Genomic DNA, 20,858 nt, shown 5'->3' on the forward strand with positions numbered 1-20,858 from the left:
AACAAGGAGATGCCTGTCATCAAAGTTCCAATGAAGAAAATGTTCCCTTAGCTAACATTACACAATAATTTCAAGCACTCTAATGATAAATGCAAGATATGCAACAAGGTTTTACAACGAGGTATTCTTTGGAGGATATTTGTCCTTACCCTTTCGATAGGAGGCTAAACATGATACCTTTCCTACCAAATTCAAATATACCAAAGTATGATAAATACGATGGTAAGAGTGATCCTCGTGATCATGTCAGGAAATTATGTACTATGAGCTTAGAGTTTTCTCATAATGATACATACATGATGAGGATATTCCCAAGAAGTTTGGGAGGGAAAAGAATGGAGTGGTTGTCAAGACTCACACCTCCCATCAGATCATTAGTTGAGCTGGTGAATAAATTCATTACACAATACTCTTACAAGATCCAACATGAGATCACTATGCTTGACATATACACCATGAAACAAAAGAAAAATGAAACATTCATGGTGTTCTTACAATGATAGAGATGTATGGTCTCAAGGTACCCATGCGATGCACCTAAAAAGGAAAAGATGCCTACCTACTCTTACAATGTCTACCTACTTTTACAAAACTGATCGAAAATGGCATCCAAGTAGAGGAAGCCTCCATCAAGAAAGGGACCTTAAATTTCCCCAAGGAAGGTGTTAGTTTGTGAAGCAATAACCCCTATAGCAATCAATATAATAACAACAACTCAGACAAGTCCAAATTTTGGACTAGAAACAAAAATATTGTTAATGTTGGGCTAGTTCATGCCAACAATGTAAAGTCCAAACAACCAGTGTTGACTTTATTAGGTAACACACCATCCAACAATGATCAAAGAAGTGCCAATCTAGGCACTAAAAATTACCAACACACTACCAACCAAGGAGCGTCAATGTCAAACAATAACAACAACAACAACCAAGGAAACAATAACTACCGAGTTAACAACAACAAAAATCAGGGGAACAACAATAACCAAGGGGGAAATGCTAACACTCCACCTCCACATCAAATAAAATATATACCATTGGTACAAACCCTGGAATCTGCATTTTGAGAACTATTGGCAAAAAAGATCATCACATTGTCAATCATAAGAAACTTTAAACCCCAAGTCAAACCACCATGGTGGAATGACTCATATTATTGTGATTATCATCAAAACAAGGGGCATAGAACAAATGATTGCATGAGGTTGAGAAACCTAGTTCAAGATATGATAGACAAGGGAGACATAATAGTCGATGGACATAAAACCAATGGTGATCATGAGGCTTTCAAAAATTCTCTTGCTAATTATGACAAAGGAGGATCATCAACGTCAAACAATAACAAAGGAGCCTGCATCAATCACATATACAAAAACACCATAAATCACATATCGGTATGTGAAAGTCAAAAAAATATCATAAAGATCAAAGATAAACAAGAACATGCATCAGTAAATGTAACAATGAGGGCTCAAAAATATGTCTTGAAAGGGAGCACATCTAAAGCAACAATTATCCCCAAGAATCATTATAACTTGGTCGACCAACTACAAATGACACCCCCTCAGATATCAATACTCGAGTTGCTCAAACTTTCACCAAAGCATAAGGATATCTTGGACCAAGCTCTTGTTGAAACAACCATTCCAAATGATCTAAATGTCAATCTCTTCCAAGCCATGGTGGCACATATGACAGTGCCACATAACTTATCCTTATCAGAACTTGATGACGTCTCTTTGAGTAATCTGCACAACAACCTGCTCCATATCAAAGTCCTAGTCTATAAACATTAGGTGAAAAGAGTACTCATAGATGGAGGAGATGGGTGAAACGAAGATCACTATCAAAGCTAATTATGATGAAGAAAGGTCATCTGAAGGAAAAATGGTACTACCCATTTAGGTAGGACCTGTGCAAAGAGACACATTATGACAAATATTGGACATAGACTTGACATACAACATACTCTTGGGTCATATTTGGATCCATGAAATGGAAGTGGTACCTTTCACGTACAATCAATGTCTCAATTTCCCATACAATAGACAAGAGATTTCAATATCAGTAGACACTAATCCCTTTCAGTACTACAATGCTATGGACAAAATGCAAAATGTCATGGTTCCACACAACAGGGAGGCCCAAGCTTACTCGTCATCCAAGCATCAAGAAAAACTCAAGTCCCTATCCATAAAATTTGAGAAAAAGATGAAGATAAAGGACCAAGGCATGGCAAAGTACTCTTTTGAACCCTTGTGTCTTTCTAAGTTACCAACTTCACCAAGGTCTCATGGACAACCTTCCACATCAAGACATCAGGCATCACAACCCATCCAAACATTTGATGGAAATTTAATCCAAATGTGCACACTAGTGGAAGACTTAGATGACAAAGAAATCCTCAGCTGACTATACAAGGATGAGGAAGAAGTAAGAGTTGTTTCCCTAGAAATAGTCATTCCCATAGACCAGTATGGAAATGGGTTCAAAATCATGAAATGCATGGGATACAAAGGAGAAGGACATATTGGAAAGAATCAAGAAGGAATCCTAGAACCCATACAGCCTCATTCACATTTTGCAAAAGACAAAATAGGACTTGGGTATGGTGAACATGTTCAACCTATGCAAAAGAAAGATCACCAACAAAAATCCCAATGGAAAGAAAAGGTGACACATAATGAAGACTCCTGGCAAGAGGTGCTACACCATGCAGCAGGAAAGACAATAAAAGAACAAGAGCATGAAGAAAATGAGAGAAAACAAGAAGAGATCTCTATCCAAAGAGAGAAGGCCTGTTATAAAAAAGTACATCATGTACAAGAACTTGATCAAACCAAATGTGAGCCACAACTCAAGGATATTACTACTCAAAGAGGGGAGACTATGTATGAACAAATTCAAACAGTACAAGAAAGCACTGATCCTAAATTAGAACAAGCTACCAAACTTGTGTCAATTATCAGTGACCTTTTCTCACCCTATAACATAACTGTTAGATTTAGTGGAGTCACCTGGGATAGTGATTCTGAAACAAATTCCAATGAGTATGAGTGGGACACTTGTTCTGATATTACTGAGGATATTGAGGTGGATACAATCCACACATACACACCTATTCCTTATGAGGGACAAGGATTGACCTCTAGATCATTTGAATTCAGACCACAACATATCTATGAGGCTAGTGAAAACGAGCAGTGTCAATATGAAAGATGCAATATTGATGAGAGTACCATCAAAAGCATTGAGACTGTTATAGACCTTAACTGTGCTATGGACAACTATGATAATATCTCTATCATGACCCTCACAATGACATTCCTTGACCCGCCAGTTGACTCCCTACCTCTCATATATCCTGACCTCATAGATTGGGAAGAACCGGGGCACAATATACCAATATTCCAAAATGATGAGGCTATTTCTCAATACCTCTGCTTTGTTAACCTAGAAACATGCTCCACCAGTGAACCACATAATGATATATGTGATCAGGGGAGTGCCAAGTCTCTCAGTTGCAAAAAGAACAAAATAAAAAAGTGATCTAATGGTGAAAACCATCCAATGGCAATATTAGATCACAAAAAAGTAAAAACAAAGGACGCATGTAATGGTGAAAACATCTTTGAGGCACCTGAATATGGGAAAATTGACACTCTTCTTGAACATTACCAAGAGAGGTCACCAATATTGATTGAGCCAACTCAATCAATAAATATTGAGACTAAAGTAGTAGCCAAAACTATACATCTGGTATAATCACTCATAGAAAAGGAAAAACTAGACTTTTTCAAATTCTTCAAGGAGAAGAAAATCAATTTTACTTGGTCTTATGCAGACATCCTAGGGGTAGATCCAAATCTCATAATGCATCACTTGTCCATCGCTCCTAGAGATAAACCTATCAAACAAAATTAAGGAAGATGAACCCACATATGGCCATCTTGGTAAAAGAAGAGCTAAAGAAGTTACTTGATGTAGGATTCATCCGACCCATTGATTATGTGGAATGGATATCTAATATTGTGCCAATTTCTAAACCGGATAAAAGAATCAAGATTCATACAGACTTCAAAGATCTCAACAAAGCTTGTCTGAAGGATGAATTTCCTTTGCCAAGAATCAATGCCATTGTTGATCTAACTAGAGGAAATGCTATGTTTTCCCTTGTGGATGGTTTTTTTGGCTACAACCATATTAAGATAGCTCCCAAAGATAAAGATAAAACTGCATTCACATGTCTATGGGGTACATACTATTGGAATGTCATTCCTTTTGGCTTGAAAAATGCTGGTACAACTTATCAGAGGGCCATGACAACAATCTTCCACAACATGATGCACACTTTTATGGAAGATTATGTGGATGATTTGCTAGCTAAGTCATTCACAAGACCGGAACACCTAAACATCCTGGATAAAATCTTTCAAAGACTGGAACAATTCAATGTTAGATTAAACCCTAAGAAGTGTGTCTTTGAGGTAACATCTAGAAATTTTTTGGGATACATACTCTCAAAAAAAAACATCGAGGTGGAACCTGTAAAAGTTCAAGCTATAATGGAAATGCCACCTCCCAAGAACATCAGCCATCTACGATCTCTTCAAGGCAGGCTGTAGTGTCCACCCTTGACTTGACTTGTTTTGATTAGAGTTGACTTTTATTCCATGCGTGATAGACTTATCTTGACTATTTATGATGATTTGGACGATGATTATTCATGTCATTTGATGGATACTATATGCTTTCTATGTGATAGATTATTGAAAGATTATATTGATCATGGATTTGATGTTGATTATGATTACACTAACCCTATTTCATGATTAAATTTGATGAGATGCTTATGAGATGTGTTTGACTATTGTTTGACTGTCTTCATGGAGAATCAATGCCACATCACTTATTGTGAGTGAGATGTGTCATTGCATAATTCTACCACTTGTCTATATATATATATATCATTGTTGGTGGTTGCAGGACTTGCAGGTACTGGACATTTATTCCTCCTAGAATTCTGAGGTGCAAGATCCCTTGGCTTCACAGGTGCGAGCATGTCCTTATACCAATGATAATATGTGTTTTTGGAGTTGAGATGGGTTCCCTTCACATACTCTAGGTTTAAGTTGTCACTAGGTGCAATTGGTCATGTCAGTTGTTAGCTTGGCTCTTTCAGTTTTGGGAGTATGTTAGTATTGATTGACTCTTTTGGTATGAGAATTATTTATAGTGTGGTTGATTTTATTGCCACATGGTTATTTATGTGGCGTTGGATTATTTGTCTATTTGTTGAGAGATTTGATAGTTAGTATTATTTATTTTTAATTATTTGATTTAAGCAATTTGAGCTTTTGGTTATTTGATTTATGATTTTGAATTATAGTATTTATTTAATTAATAATTTTGTAAAGATTATATAATTAATTATTGCTTATTTATTATAGTCTAAATATTAATTAATATTTAATATTGGAAGTAAAAAATTATTTAATGGTTGATTTATTTAATTATGTTCTCTATTGGTGAAGTATTTAATTAAAAATAACTATAGTTCATAATGTATTAAATAATAATTCCTATAGGGCTATAGTTTAAATACTAATATTTATTTAATGGTATGATAATTATATCTTGGGATATTAAAATATATTTATCCCACCTACTTATAATATATGTTAGTATTTCCTACCTACCCTATTCTCCTATTGGAGGAACTTATTTTGGGAAACCATAGGATATGGAAAAAATATTCCAAAATGGAATTACCCTATTGGTTGGTTTTCTAGGGTTTCTTGTTTATTGTTTCCATTTAATGGATTCCCTATGATTGTTCACAGGTTCCATTCTAGGGATTTGGATTCTTGGTGGATTGCTTGGACTTGGTTTGGAAGAGATTTGGGTTTGGATTTAGATTGCAAAACTTGTGGGCTCTCCTTCAGTGACCTACCATCACACAAGTTGTAGGTTGGAGGCCATACCCTTGTTGTTTATCTTTGTTTTCACGTTCTGCAAGTGTTTACTCTGTGAATGTTTTGTGTGGGGAATAAAGAAATAGTTCATTTCTTTCTCTCTATTCTTAATGGAAATGATTGGGAATCCCATGGGTTATGAGATCTTTATTTGGATGAAAGTTTGGAAGTTATATTTTCTATGGTTGCCGTGAATGCACAACATGGTATTTATATGTATTGAGATTTCTCCCATTTATTATGTGATTATATTTTATTATTGTTTTTTTTGAGATTTATTTCATGTTGTTAAAGATTTAAGAGAGTTTGTGGAGTTGAGAGGAGAGAGCCTTGTGAGCTTCCAGTCTGGCCTTGCCGTGAGGAAGACTCACATGACTCATCTCCTTCTGAGACATTTTATATATTTTCCTTGTTTTAATGTGTTTTTATGTTTGGAATAAGTTATTGTTTTTATTTATATGTGCATTGAGTCTATTTCATGATTTGGTGTTTGATGGTTTTCTGAACTTGCTCGAGATGTTTCACCATCCTGAAGTCTGTATTATGTTTTCAATTGGAGTTCCTTGGGTGAATTTTATTATTTTATTTTTTTCACATATTATTATATTTAATTTCATGCTGATTCCAATGAGTATAAATACATCATATTTGGCTCATTATGTTTCAAGCAGTTTTGATCCTACACTTAAGCAATTTTCTGCCAAAATTTACATTTTTTTCCTATGCACTAAAACAATGACCATATGCGCTAAAATAATGACCACATGTGCTAAGAGATCACTTAGATGTGCTAAAGTATCAACCAAATGTGCCACTTTAGAGAATGTATGTGCCATTATGTGTATTTTTAGGGTTTTTGTCCAATTTGAAGTTTGTTTGATGTCAGTTGGATTTTGGGCCATACCAGAGGCTTTTTGAGGGCATTTATGATGTTGTATAATGTTGATTTATGATTGGTGATGTATTAATATGATTTATTTGTGATTTTTGTATGCATTTTAATCCATTTGAGTTGATTGTGCTTCCTCTCTTGTTGATGCGCCAAGAGAGAGATTGAGATTCTTGTGATTATGCACTAGCAAGTGGATAGGCCTTGTTGAGATTATTTGATGATTCATTTCAGATTTGATGGCATTTCTTATGGTCTTGATATGTTTATTTGGCTAAGAGGCTCATTGATTTTTGGTTCTCATGATGTTACCTTTCACATGTTTCATGATTATGAGTTGAGATTGTTGGTTGCATATGGATTGTTTATGATTCAGATTTATTTAGGTTCTCAGATTTAATTATGATTCTAGAGCTTCTTTTGTTGTCATGTTTGAGACCATGTTAGGGGGGAGTGGGATTCCTTGTGATGACTGGGGTCACGAGAGATAGACTTGCATGAGGTTCCTTGTAAGGATGCATAAAGTATAGACCACCAGGGCACATTGGGAGTTTATCATGATTTGTAAATAAGCAATAACCTAATAATTAATGGGTTGGGTAGTTGGATTCATTAATAAAGATAAAAATGATGTGAGCCTCATGACTTGATCCTAGGGAGGATGTTTTAGGATAAGCATGAGAAGGCCGTGAAGATGGTAAACCAAACTCTCTTGATCTCTCATAGGTTGAGTTGGTTTTGCATGTGTCTCACTTACCAAGAGGTTCCTTGAAAGGATGCTTGGGGTCTAAATCTAACAAGAGGTTCCTTGAAAGGATTCTTGTAACATACGATGACACTCCACTCCTACATGTGTTCCCTTTGGTGATCTTATGAATATGCCTTGTTGATTGATAAGCCTCTGGGAGTTTCTAATTATGGTTGTTTGTGTTGGTTGTATTTGCTCCATGCTTGAGAGAGTTGTTGTAATCTTGTCTTTTGGTATTAAGTATCAACATAGATGTAGAGTGTGTGTTGGGATCCTGTGTCATCTCCTAGCACGGGGGCGGTTCCTTTGGTTCCACATGGTTGGGTGGTTGGTGCTTTTTACCATTGGGTTTTTCCCCTTGTTGGTATTCTTCGTGCATGGATGTGGATTCTCCTTCTTGATGGATTATGGATGTACCTTGTAGCAAATTTATGTAATAAATATGATGCAATACATTTATGTAGTATCTTGTATGTGGTAGATAGAATCATGTAAAAGGAAGAGCTGTGTTCATGATGTATTGCTATGTAAATGTATTTGTAAGTAGTTCATAATTGGTAGTTAGGGTATGTCATGATTTGTAAATGTGGCAATGAGATGTATGGATATGTTCTTGTTAAATGAAGGGAATGATTTCATGTACCCAAAATTTTTAATAGAGTTGAAATTGAAATAGATGGGATTTATAATATTATCTGCTTGTATTAGTTAGAAAGGAATTTTATGGTTATTCTTTAGATTGTGATTTAATATGTGAAATAACCTTGAGAAATGGAATAATCTTAAATATCAGTATTGAGGATGTTAGATAATATGGATAAGGTTTAGATAATTATGTCTCTATGTGTATGCTTGGAAGATATTAGGATTCTTGTATTAGGCTTTGGGGTTATTGTCAAATTGGGAAAGTGGTTGCATGTGTAGTTAGATTAGGAAAGGAAACTATTGCTATTGGATTCGTGGATATGCTTTTGGTGCTATGTGAAAACTAAGATGTTATGAAGGAATTAGATATATGAATAGATCATGTTGCTAATTGGTAAGTCATGATGGAGGAGACATATATGAGAATGTAAGAATTTGAATGTAAAAGAAAATTGGGATTAAAAGGTATTGAGGATTTAGAATGAAGCTAATATGAAATGGATTGATTTGCATAGTAATAGAATGTATATCATACTAGATAAATAGTAAATGACTTGTATATGATGTATGCCATGTACTTTTAATGAAGTTAATGGACTTATATTGTTATATGTTTGTAAGCCAATAAATAAACTTTATGATTGAAGGATTAGTGTGATGTTGTGCTTGAGTAAAGGAATATAGGAATTAGTTTATCATATGGATTGAAGAATGAATTATAGTATATACTTTATGAGGAGATAATCATAATAAATAGAATGAGATCATGTTATTATTAGAAGCGATTGAAGTATGTTTAAATGGATTATCAAAGATGGATTTTACCCATGCATTAGGATTGCATCATCATGGAAAAGGAAAAGAGCATGTAGATAGGAGATGTTGGGTTAAAACACATTTAGATTTGGTGCATAAAACGAATGTAGGATTTTGGGGTTGTCTTGCATTTTAAAAAGCAATGTAATATGCTAGTAGAATGGTATAATGGTATGCATTTCATAATGGTTAGATAAGCTAGAGGGTTGCATATCTCATGATTAGGAAATTAAATATGATGCATTAATTCAAGATAGACTATGTTTATCATGTGAGTAGGCTTTCATTATGGAAGTTAAATGAGTAATGACATTGAAGTACCCTAGGGAAAGGTTAATGATGTTATGTTATTTCCGCTTGTGTAAATTAGTGAAATGTGAGATGATGTATGTTCATAATGTTTAAATGGTTAACAAATATAGTTATATGGAGATGTTATGTATTACATTAGTTGTTAGTAAAAATTAATAAAAAATAAAAAATAAAAAATAAAATAAAATCTCAATTAGTATGATAGATGATTAGTTTTCTCTAGGGTATTTTGGCGAGCATTACACAAGATACAATCCATCAGATGATTCATTGCACAATAAGACAATAAATGTCTCTCATTCAACTATTTGCTTCATAAGAATGCACCTTTCAGATGGGAAGACAAATATGCAGAATCATTCTACCAACTCAAACAATATCTGATGAATCCACAAGTTTTGGTACCACCAATAGCGGGAAAGTCACTCGTCCTCTACATATCAACAACCTAAGTGTCACCTGGGGCACTGCTAGCACAAGAAGATCGAATAGGAAAAGAAAGGGATATCTATTACATCAGCATGACTTTGAATGGATATGAACTCAACTATACATTAATTGAAAATGGTTGTTTAGCAGTAGTGTTCACTTCTCAAAAGTTTCACCACTACATGCTACCCTACACAATCAAATTGGTAGCAAAGATAGACCCACTAAAATATCTACTCAACAAAGCTTCTCTCACAGGGAGATTAGCAAAATTGGTTATGATCCTAAGTGAGTTTGACATTCAATACATAGAACGACGGGCCATCAAAGGACAAGCAATTTTGGATCAACTGGCAGAAGCACCACTCCCAGAAAAACACCCACTACAGGTGGAATTTCTAGATATGGATATGCTCACTACCACACCCAAGCAATGGACCTTATACTTTGATGGATCCTATACACAACATGGATCAGGTGCTGGCATCTTATTTGTTAATCCAAAAAGATATACGATTCCAAGATCCTAGAGATTGATGTTCCCCTGCACCAATAACATTGTCAAGTATGAAGCCCTGGTGACTGATATCAAAATAGTCATAGAATGGAGAATCACAAAATTGAAAGTCTATGGAGACTGTCAATTAGTTATCAATCATATCAATGATTATTATCAAACAAAAGATGATAAGCTCATGCCCTACAAACGCATGGTGGATGATTTCAAAAAGTACTTTGTGGACATCACCTTTGAGCAGATTCCAAGGCTAGACAACAAAGTTGTAGATACAATGGCCACTATCACCTCACTCCTGCAAATTCTAGATAAACAAAATCGTTATGAATTCTTGGTGGAGCAATTGTTTTCCCTGACTTATGAGAATTGAGGATCCCAAGTCATCTGTGCCCTAAATGGTTTCGATTCCCCCTTATACGGGAAGATCTATGCCTATATCAAAGAAAATACCCTCCCACCAGACCTATCCTGTAACCAAAAATGAAGATTTATATGATAAGTCACCTGCTATACCTTAACTACTGACACACTTTATTGCCGAGGTCTTTATGGTACTCTTCTTTGATGCCTCAATCATAACAAATCTAACTCTGCCTTACATGACCTTTAAGAAAGTATTTGTGGCACACATTCAAGTGGTCCTACTCTTGCCAAGAAAGGATGGGTTATTATTGGTTGATGATAAAGAAAGAGTCCTATCAGTTTGCTAGGAAATGTCCTAAGTGCCAAATTCATGGCAATCTCATACATGCACCAACATAGGAGTTGCAACCATTCACCACATCATGGCCTCTATATCAATGGGGACTCGACCTAGTAGGAAAGATTCATCCTTCATCATCAAATGGACACAAGTTTATCATCACAACCACTAAGTACTTCAAAAAGTAGATTGAGGCAGTCCCATTGACTATAGTTACCGACAAGCAAATATCATCCTTCATCTTGAACTACCTCATATGTCAGTATGGAATCCCTAATTCTATTATCTTAGATAATGGACAACCTTTCAAGAATCGGGATGTACAAGATCTTTGTGAGAGATTCCATATTCAACATCATTTTTCAACACCATATTATCCATAAGGGAATGGTCAAGTAGAGGCCTTAAACAAAATGATCCTGATGACCCTCAAGAAGACAGTAAATGATGTCAGTAAATATTGGCATGTCCATCTTAACCCTACACTTTGGGCATACAAAAAAAGTATCCGCACACCCATGGGAGCTACACCATATTAATTGGTGTATGGATCAGAAGCTATCCTACCTACTGAGGTAGAATTTCCATCACTTAAGGTATCATTGAAAGGCCTCATTCCAGATGAATAGTATCGAGTCAATAGACTACAAGAGCTATAACTACTAGATGCATGTCGACAACATACCTTTGATCATCTAAAGGCATATAAAAACTGAATGTGTCAAAGTTACAATCACAAGGTCATACCAAGGGCATTCAAAATTGGTGATCTAGTTATCACTTTGAATACTGCCCATCAACTCTTCCAAGACTTAAAAGTCGAGCAACTTTTACCTCAAAATAAAACATCTTCATTCATTTTGAGCATGTGCAAATTGATGGGACTGTTAGTAGATTGACCTTTACCACCTGCGAACTGATATCACAATGCTTTTGACCAGTTACACTGCTAACCCTGCCAATTTCTGTTGATAACATGCGGCACAATATCGTGATGCCATGGTCATTAAAATCCTTGCATCTTTGATTGCAGGGAAGTGCTAGCCATTGGATCTATCCTTTCTTTAACAAACAATCAGAGTATTTAGGACCTTTTGGACTTAGGAAAATACAAGCATGGGCATAAATATTTTAAAAGGGGACTGGTAATAAAAAGGTTATGCGCTTGACTTAGGGAAATTATTATTTCATGAACCAGTTGATCAACATTTTGCTTAGGGTATAAGATGGCCCCGCTCATGGAAAGGGTACCCTTGACTTTAAGTGGGAAAAAGTAATAGAAAAATATATCATCGCTAGGGTTTTCTTTAAAATATGTAAGAAGTTTTGATAAACCCTAAACCCTAGACCTTGAATCGTTCACAGAGGATACAAGTAAAACCTGAAAATCAATGTTTTGAGCTCAAAAAATGAAAATTCCATGCAATCAATTTTTAGAGCTATCAGTGGCTCTAGTTGGGGATGCTCATTTCATAGGAATGAAGCAAGAGACCAAAATATTTGAGTAAAGCAGACCAACTGAAGGGAAGACTAGAATGAAATTACCTAGACATTGTAACTTCAACAAAAATAAACTACACTACCAAAGAAAACCTAATTAATGCTCATGGATATCAACTACTTTAAGAAAAGTAGAAACTCAAAAATTGTGCATGAATGGGGAATTAAGAGGGGATTTAGTTATGATTCCATTGGGTATAGAGTCAAAGAAAACCACTCTACCCCAATTCACTTGTGGCTTGCACAATCAAACCAAGTATGATGGCCCAAAGCCATTCACGAATGTCAACCAGTGCTTTCCCCTATCATAAACATGATTTTCTTTTGAAAGCATCAAATATAATCTAATAACATAAGTGGACAACCATTTTTCAAACTTGTTGACTATTTTTATCCATCCACTATGCTTAATTTTATCACTACAATTACTACTAAAAACTTGAAACCTGTGCAATGATATAGAACATCTGCTATTTTGTGACGTATATGTTGCATACTCAACATAGCACACATCCTAATTGCAACCAATATCCTTTTGATAGGGAGATTGCTAAGTAAGTGCTCAAAAGGCCAATTCGAGTCAAAAGGCCATAGAAGGAAATAAGAGGTATTGTTTGTATCTGCTCCTAATGTTTGCAATAACAAGTTTAGTTACACTTGATAGGTCTCTCAACAAGTCTTCACTAACAACCTCCCTTTTTGGTGATGGCTCACACCCATGCTCAAATCTACTCAAATTGCTCATCCACCCATTTACACATTCTCAATATTTGTTCTTTGGGCATTCAATCCTCTATTTCAGAGTGCATTAGGAGTCTTCTACATGGACATGTAGGGGCAACAAGGTTTTATTCAAGTTTTGATGCTCACAATTTAGTTTAAGGCCCATAGCCTTGGCTTACTCAACTCACCAACCAAGGGTCAAACCTCAAAAGGGGCTATACACCATCCAAGGACCTATATGCCATCAGTTTCACTATTCTAGGTTGTTCTCACAAAGTTCCAAGGGTCCCCAAGTCCTCCTTGCAATCAGGTTCATGAAATTTGTGTGTTATGCAGTCAAAGGGCTACTAGCTCGTGGAGGGGTAATTGCCACTTTTTTGCTTGTCCTGCTCAATGATGGTTAAAACCTTCCACAAAATTGGTTTGGATAGTGGTTTGGAGGTATTTTCTAACATATTTTCATGGTTTAGGCCTCTGTTAGTGTAAAATGAGGACTGCCCACTCTTTGTGGCATAATTGTAGGGTTTTGGAGGGTTTTGAAGTGTAACCATTGGGTTTGCATTCTTGTGCACCTCTTCAAGTGCCTAGGTATTCATAAGACCTCTAGCATGTCTTCAACAAATGTCCTCTACCTCTCCCATACAAGAATTGTGCCAAACACTTGGCAAGCAATTGAAAAAAATAGTAAAATTACCACTATCACTGTCAAACGCTTCCCTTTTACCAGTCAATAGTGATTACACCTTTGGACCTGCATGATGAAGAGTTTGAATTGGAAAATACACCTCAAGTTTTGAAGTGTAACCATTGGGTTTGCATTCTTGTGCACCTCTTCAAGTGCCTAGGTATTCATAATACCTCTAGCATGTCTTCAACAAATGTCCTCTACCTCTCCCATACAAGAATTGTGCCAAACACTTGGCAAGCAATTGAAAAAAATAGTAAAATTACCACTATCACTGTCAAACGCTTCCCTTTTACCAATCAATAGTGATTACACCTTTGGACCTGCATGATGAAGAGTTTGAATTGGAAAATACACCTCAATGAGGTCTTCAAGATACTAAACAAGTTTCCTATTACATAGCCTTCTCAGTTAAAAGGCTTGGATGATGCTTTGAAGCATTCCATGAGCATTTTGACAACACAATTCATAAAAATAGTGAACTCAATGTTTTGTTTACAAAATGAGAATGATTAAATGGAACAAGCTACTCTAGAACTTCAAGATGATGCCAAAAATCCTTGGCCACATGCCCAAATCTTTACCTCATTCATTTGTTCACTCCAAATTACTTTTGGCTGCAAATCTTGAGTTTTTGTTCATGCTAGTAGCCAAATAACCAATACTTGCCTAGTATTCACTCAAGTCCTTCTTCCAACCACACTCTTGGCCTAAATTATGGCATATGTATAGTATATAAATGAATTCCAACTTGACTAAATCCATTTTTTGGGATCCTAGACCTGGATTAGTCAAGTGGTAACAATTTAGAACTTCAAACCCTTGACAGGGCAGTGAGCACACAGATTGAAAATAATTTTGTACAATCCAATTTCCAAAAGAAACCAATATAACAATAAACTAGAGATAATTATAAAACTATTATGCAAACTTCCCAAAGGTACAGTATGGACTATGGAGCTACAGTATGGACTATTTCACAAAGGAAGGAAAAACCAGTCATAAAGTCAAAATTTCATGATTTTATTAAAAAGCTCTTGCTCATATAAAACCAACCCTTCCCAAGGAAAAGGGATGCCTTTTATAGTTTCTCAAATTGGTTATAAATCCTTAGTATGGACATGAGGCTTCCATGACTTCATTTTGCAAGAAAAACCCCAAAAATGACAACTTTGACAACTTTTCAAACCAAATGACAACATTTCTTGCTCAATGAGGTATTTTTGACAATCTAACGTTGTCAAATTGTCTAAAAAACTTTGATATGCCTAAAAACACTTATCAAACATGTTTCAATGCTTTGGAAAGCATTAGAAGACCTTTTTGGCAATTTTGCATATTTTTTGCCAAAAATTGTCAACTCAAAGCCTGAAAGGCAAAACTTGATCTCTTGAGCCCAAAATGAGATCAAAACCACTAAACATGACACAAAACAACCTAAAAAAACATTAAAAATCTAATACAAGAAATTACAAACATGAAAGCATTAAATACTCAAAAATGGGAGTTCTACTCAACTAGGTGCTCCTGCACCACCTTTTCTGCAAAAACATCATCCTATTGGAAAAGGAAAATCTCATATTCTGGCACATAACTGAAAATACATGCCTCTTTTGCAATATCAACTTTCCTACTGAAATAAGGACTCTCCGAAGAATCCTCCTTCTTACTGATCATATCAAGCAAACTATTATCAAGGGGAAGGAAAGGATCAGAGATGACCTCTTCATATGTTTCATTTTCTTGCTCTGTTTCCAATCTAATGTCAACAATATCAACAAAAAGGGAAGATTTCTCATTGTTACCTATCTTTAAATTAGATATTACACCTTTATCTTCACAATATTCTATTGCAAAAATTGATGCAATAATCTCCAGATTTTTAGTTTTTTCTTCATACAAAGGGTTAAGAATAACATAAGGATCCTTCTCAAAAATATTATAAAAGAGCACCAATTGATCTTCATCTGCATCTTCATCAAATAATGCATTAATATTTCAATAAAATTATTTCTTATCTCATCTTCAGGTTTATCAGGAAACCAAGAACCAGAATCTAAACTAGAACAACACCCAACAATACAATCCTCATAGATCCTATCATCAAAAGCTGATGGTGTCTCATCATCTGATTTTTTATTATCATAGTCCTGCAAACTTTCATCTGTTTCAAACATAAAACTTTCCAATTCTTCATACTCACTATCATATCTATCTGAAACACAAGACTACAAACCAACTCCCTGTGAGGTATTCTTCCTAGAGAAATCACTGTTGCTGTCCTTTAGTAAAGTGATTGACACCATATCTATCTCTACATCTAATATGATTGATACTTTCTCATTAGCCTCTTCTTCATCAATATGAGGAATAACCACTATCAAGGACAAGTTCTCTTCACTCACATTTTTGTTCAAATCATAATCAATAACAGGGCTAATGTAATCAGTAGGGATACAAAAGTCTTGACATGGTCCTTTAGTTTTAGATTCATGCTTTGCTTCAAACTCTAACATCTTAGGATAATATACCCTTGCAGATAGATAACCCCTAGGGATTCCATATTTCAATTTTTTTTCAATATCCATTGCTATCTTATAAGCCTATGTTATGATTGATGATAGTCCCAAAGATACTGAGAGGGGGGGGGGGAATCAGTATCTAACCGGTTAACATAATATTTGACCTTATTAATTATTTTGCATTCCAAAACAATGTATCAGTAAACAAGAATTAATGCAGTAAATATGAATAGTAAAGACAACATAGAAAGGACACCATAACACAAGATGTTTAATGAGAAAACCCGGTGTGGGAAAAACCTCGATGGGATTTGTGACCCACAATATTCACTCACTGGCCAATGAATGGATATTACTTACAGGAGGGGCCTACACATGCAGGAAGGCCAACTACCTAGAGCTCACTACTCAATTACAAAAGGAAGTCTCACTAACTTACAAAATGGATTATGAAAATCCAATATAATGTACTGCTACAAAAAGCATCTGCTATGCCAGGCTCAATACCGGTTTAAGCCCATACAATAACCATAAACCCTTCTACAAAATCTACCTTAATATTTGCTCTACATATCCATCATGTCTATCCTATATCATATATGTCTCTCAAAATGATCTACAAGATCTCATACTTATATATGAGTCTTATTACAACATGCCATGTCGACTTACAAAAGGATATTATAATTAAATACAAAATGCAATAATCAAAATCCTGTCGGCTAGGATGTCGGTAAACATTATTGTTGCTACCGGTGAACTATCTGCCGGTGTAGAGTCTGTCAGTGCTGGTGCCTACCGGCTCCATAAGATTGCAAGGTTTCCATAAATGAAAACACCTTCAATCACCTTTAACTACCATTAGAGTGTAAAATGCCAACAATCTCCCCCTTTGGCATTAATGGCAACACTCATGAGAAAAAATCAAAATTGTATCTAAAAATTGAAGTCCAAAAATCTTACCAAAACTGTGTGCTCCCCTTGAGCAGATGATCTCTTTTGAAAGTAATTGGAGTTTTTTCTTCTCTGCTACTCCCCCTTTGACATCAATGACAAAGGTTGTCAAAATGTCAATGAGTGCAGTGCTCAGCTGGTACCTTGTAACCAGTTGGTTACAATCTGGAATAGGTCTGCTAATACCAAATTCAGGCTCTGAGTGAACCTATTGCTGTCCTTTAATGTTTCCTTTGCTCTTTGAATAGTACTGGTGAGGTGACGCATTTTCTCATTCGGTGTCTTTTGTCGTTGAATAAGTGCCTCTGAGATCTCTTTCCTTAAAGAGATGAGGTTATCCAATTTAGGACTGAGTCTACATTTAAGTTTTTTTGCCTTGCCTTTTATTCTTTCCTTCTCTTTCTCTAATTTTTCAAGTTTCTCCTCAAGTCCAGCTATCTCCTATTCTATAACTGATATAGGCTCAGATGAACCAATGATATTGTCAGCTATATCATCAATTTATTTTTGCACTTTGCTGATTTCCTTATCGATATCCACTGTCAAAAGATTAGTGGGTCTGAATTCAGTCATGGAAGTACCAGATGAATGTCCAGCTACCTTAAGAATCTCCATGTTGTCAGTGGTAGTAACAACTTTGCTTGTCTTGACCTCTAGTAGGTCAGTTTGTGTTTTCATTTCAACTAGCAAAGGTTTAGGCTTCTCAGCATTTGCCGGTGGCACTGTCTCTATATGAACCTATTTCTTAGCTTGTGTCTCAGTCTATTTCACTATGCTCTCTTTTGTCAGTTTTTCAGATTATTCTTTAGAGTTATTAGCCAGTTTTTTTGATAGTTTTTTAGTTGTATCCACTGCCAGTTTCTCTATTTGTATCTCTGTGTTGTCCACTACTGGTGACTCGGTTGGTTTCACTATACTCTCTTCAGTCGATTTCTCTATCTCTATTAGTTTTTCAATGTTTGCATCAACAGTAGTGTCAGTAACCATTTCACTAACCCCAATCTCAATGTTATCAGGTGGTGTTTCAACTTCAACATTTTTAGCTTGTGTTCCAACATTGTCAGCCGACTGCTCAGTAGCAACATCATTTTTCTTTTCTCCAGTACTTTCTTTATCAACTACAATATTTACCTCCTGAGTATCTATGTTCATAGTATACAAGATTTCAAACTCAGGGTTTATGTCCTCATGTGATGTTTCCACATTCTCAGTAGCCGGTGTATTGTCAATTAGTACTGGTGGAGTAACTAAAGGTGGTGGAAGGTTATCTGTCACTTTTATATTAGGTAGTCCACCTACCTTGCCTTTTCCTTTGTCCTTATCCTTTTGGTATACCTTGAATGTTTTAGGTATCTTCATTTCTTCTTGTTTCTCTTTCTCAACAAAGAAAATATCCCATTTATCTGCTGTCTCTTTTGAGATCTCATTTACTTAGCTGACCATTAGACTTATATGTCGGTGTCCACTAGAAAAGGCTATTCTATTTTCTTCACTGATCAACTCATCTATTTCTTCAACTGATTTCACAGGGTGAACAACTAGCAGTTTCTTAATATTGATTTTCTTGTCTAGCTCCATAATAGCTAACCTTTTAGCATCTAACCGCCTATATAGATCACTAGGCAAATCATCCACAACCTCTATTAAAACTTTCTTATAAATATAAAGGTGTAAGATGATACTATTTTCTATGCTTTCTTTCTCCTCATTTTTAAAAGTATCATACAATTTACTTACACTTGATAAGTTACCATCATCTGTTATCTCATTTAACAAGTTGTCAAGTGGAGGAATAACGTATTTTTCCTTTTTCTTTCTAGGTGTCATCGTCTTAGCTGGTGGCCTTAATGCTTGTTGCTTCTGCCTTGTTGTCCTAGTTTTCTTGGGAGGATGAGAGGGTACCAGTGAGGGTTTTCTCTTCCTATCAACTCTTATAAACTCAGCAGCAACTTCATTATCAGAGGATGTACCAACCGGTGAGAGATGAGCCCCTTGTTGTAATCCTTCCAGATCACTTTCCTTGATACCAGTGATATTCATTATGTTTTCCTTTATTTCTTTAACCTACTTAGATGCACTCCTTATACATTTTTCTCTTTGCCTTTCAAACTAGGTCCTTTATTATTTGTCGGTGATTCCTTACTTCTACAAATTTTTTCAATATGTCCAATCTTGTTACAAGCATAACAAGTCACATTGTTTTTCTAAATGGCCTTTCCATATCCCATGCTAGTTTGTGTTCTACATTGATAATATAAGTGTCCAAATATTCCACAAACATAACATCTTACATTCATTCAACAATTTTCTAAATTGTGACCAATTTTGTTGCATTTGGAACATTGACCAGTGGGTGCATTAGTGTTATGATAGTTTCTAGATCTATACTGATTTTCTCTATGACCATACTTGTTACAGTTAAAGCATTTCCTATTAAATTTGTAGGAATTAGGTTGTCTTATTGGTATGCTATGATCATGATTGTTTGTAGTACCGGAGCTTTCACCAACTTCAAATCCAAGTCCATTAGTGTCTCCATTAGGTTTCTGACTTTTTAGCATATCATCAAGTTCTTCTGAACTTTTCTTGAATTTCTCTTTATGTTGATTTGCAGTAGCCAACTCATTTTTTGAAAATTCCTTCTGTCTCATAAGTTCAATTTTATCATGTTCCATGTGAATCAGATTTGTCTTTAACATATCATTTTCATGACTGAGTCTTAGATTTTCATTTCCAGCATCATTGAGTCTCCTAGTCAAGTCATCTTCATTCTTCTTTCTATCTTCAATGTCTCTACAAAATCTCATAGTCATGTCTTGCATTTCATTCCTCAAGGTCATGTTTTCTTTCCTCATCTTGCTTACAAGCTCATTAAGAGTTTCCTTTTCATCATCATCATTTTGTATCTTCTCATGAAGTTCTCTTCTTTTGTTTCTAGCAATAGTGAGATTCTCTTGAAGTCCTTGAATGAATTCCCATGCAGTCCTTAGATCATCTTCAAGTTTGATATTCTTCAACTTTTCCGCATCAAAGTTTGCAAGAGTTGTTTCCAATTGCTTTCTCAAGTTTTCCATTTGTACCAGTGTCAAAATCTTCCTCAAGCTATTAGGCTTTTGAAAATAGAGGACCAAGCTCTGATACCAATTGTTAGGATTGATGATAGTCCCAAAGATACTGAGAGCGGGGGGGGGGCTGAATCAGTATCTAACCGATTAACATAATATTTGACCTTATTAATTATTTTGCATTCCAAAACAATGTATAGGTAAACAAGAATTAATGTAAAAAATATGAACAATAAAGACAACATAGAAATCACACCATAACACAAGATGTTTAATGAGGAAACCCGGTGTGGGAAAATCCTCAGTGGGATTTGTGACCCACAATATTCACTCACTGGCCAATGAATGGATATTACTTACAAGAGGGGCCTACACA

The sequence above is a fragment of the Cryptomeria japonica genome, chromosome 6 (assembly GCF_030272615.1).
Source record: "Cryptomeria japonica chromosome 6, Sugi_1.0, whole genome shotgun sequence".
Taxonomy (NCBI): Eukaryota; Viridiplantae; Streptophyta; class Pinopsida; order Cupressales; family Cupressaceae; genus Cryptomeria; species Cryptomeria japonica.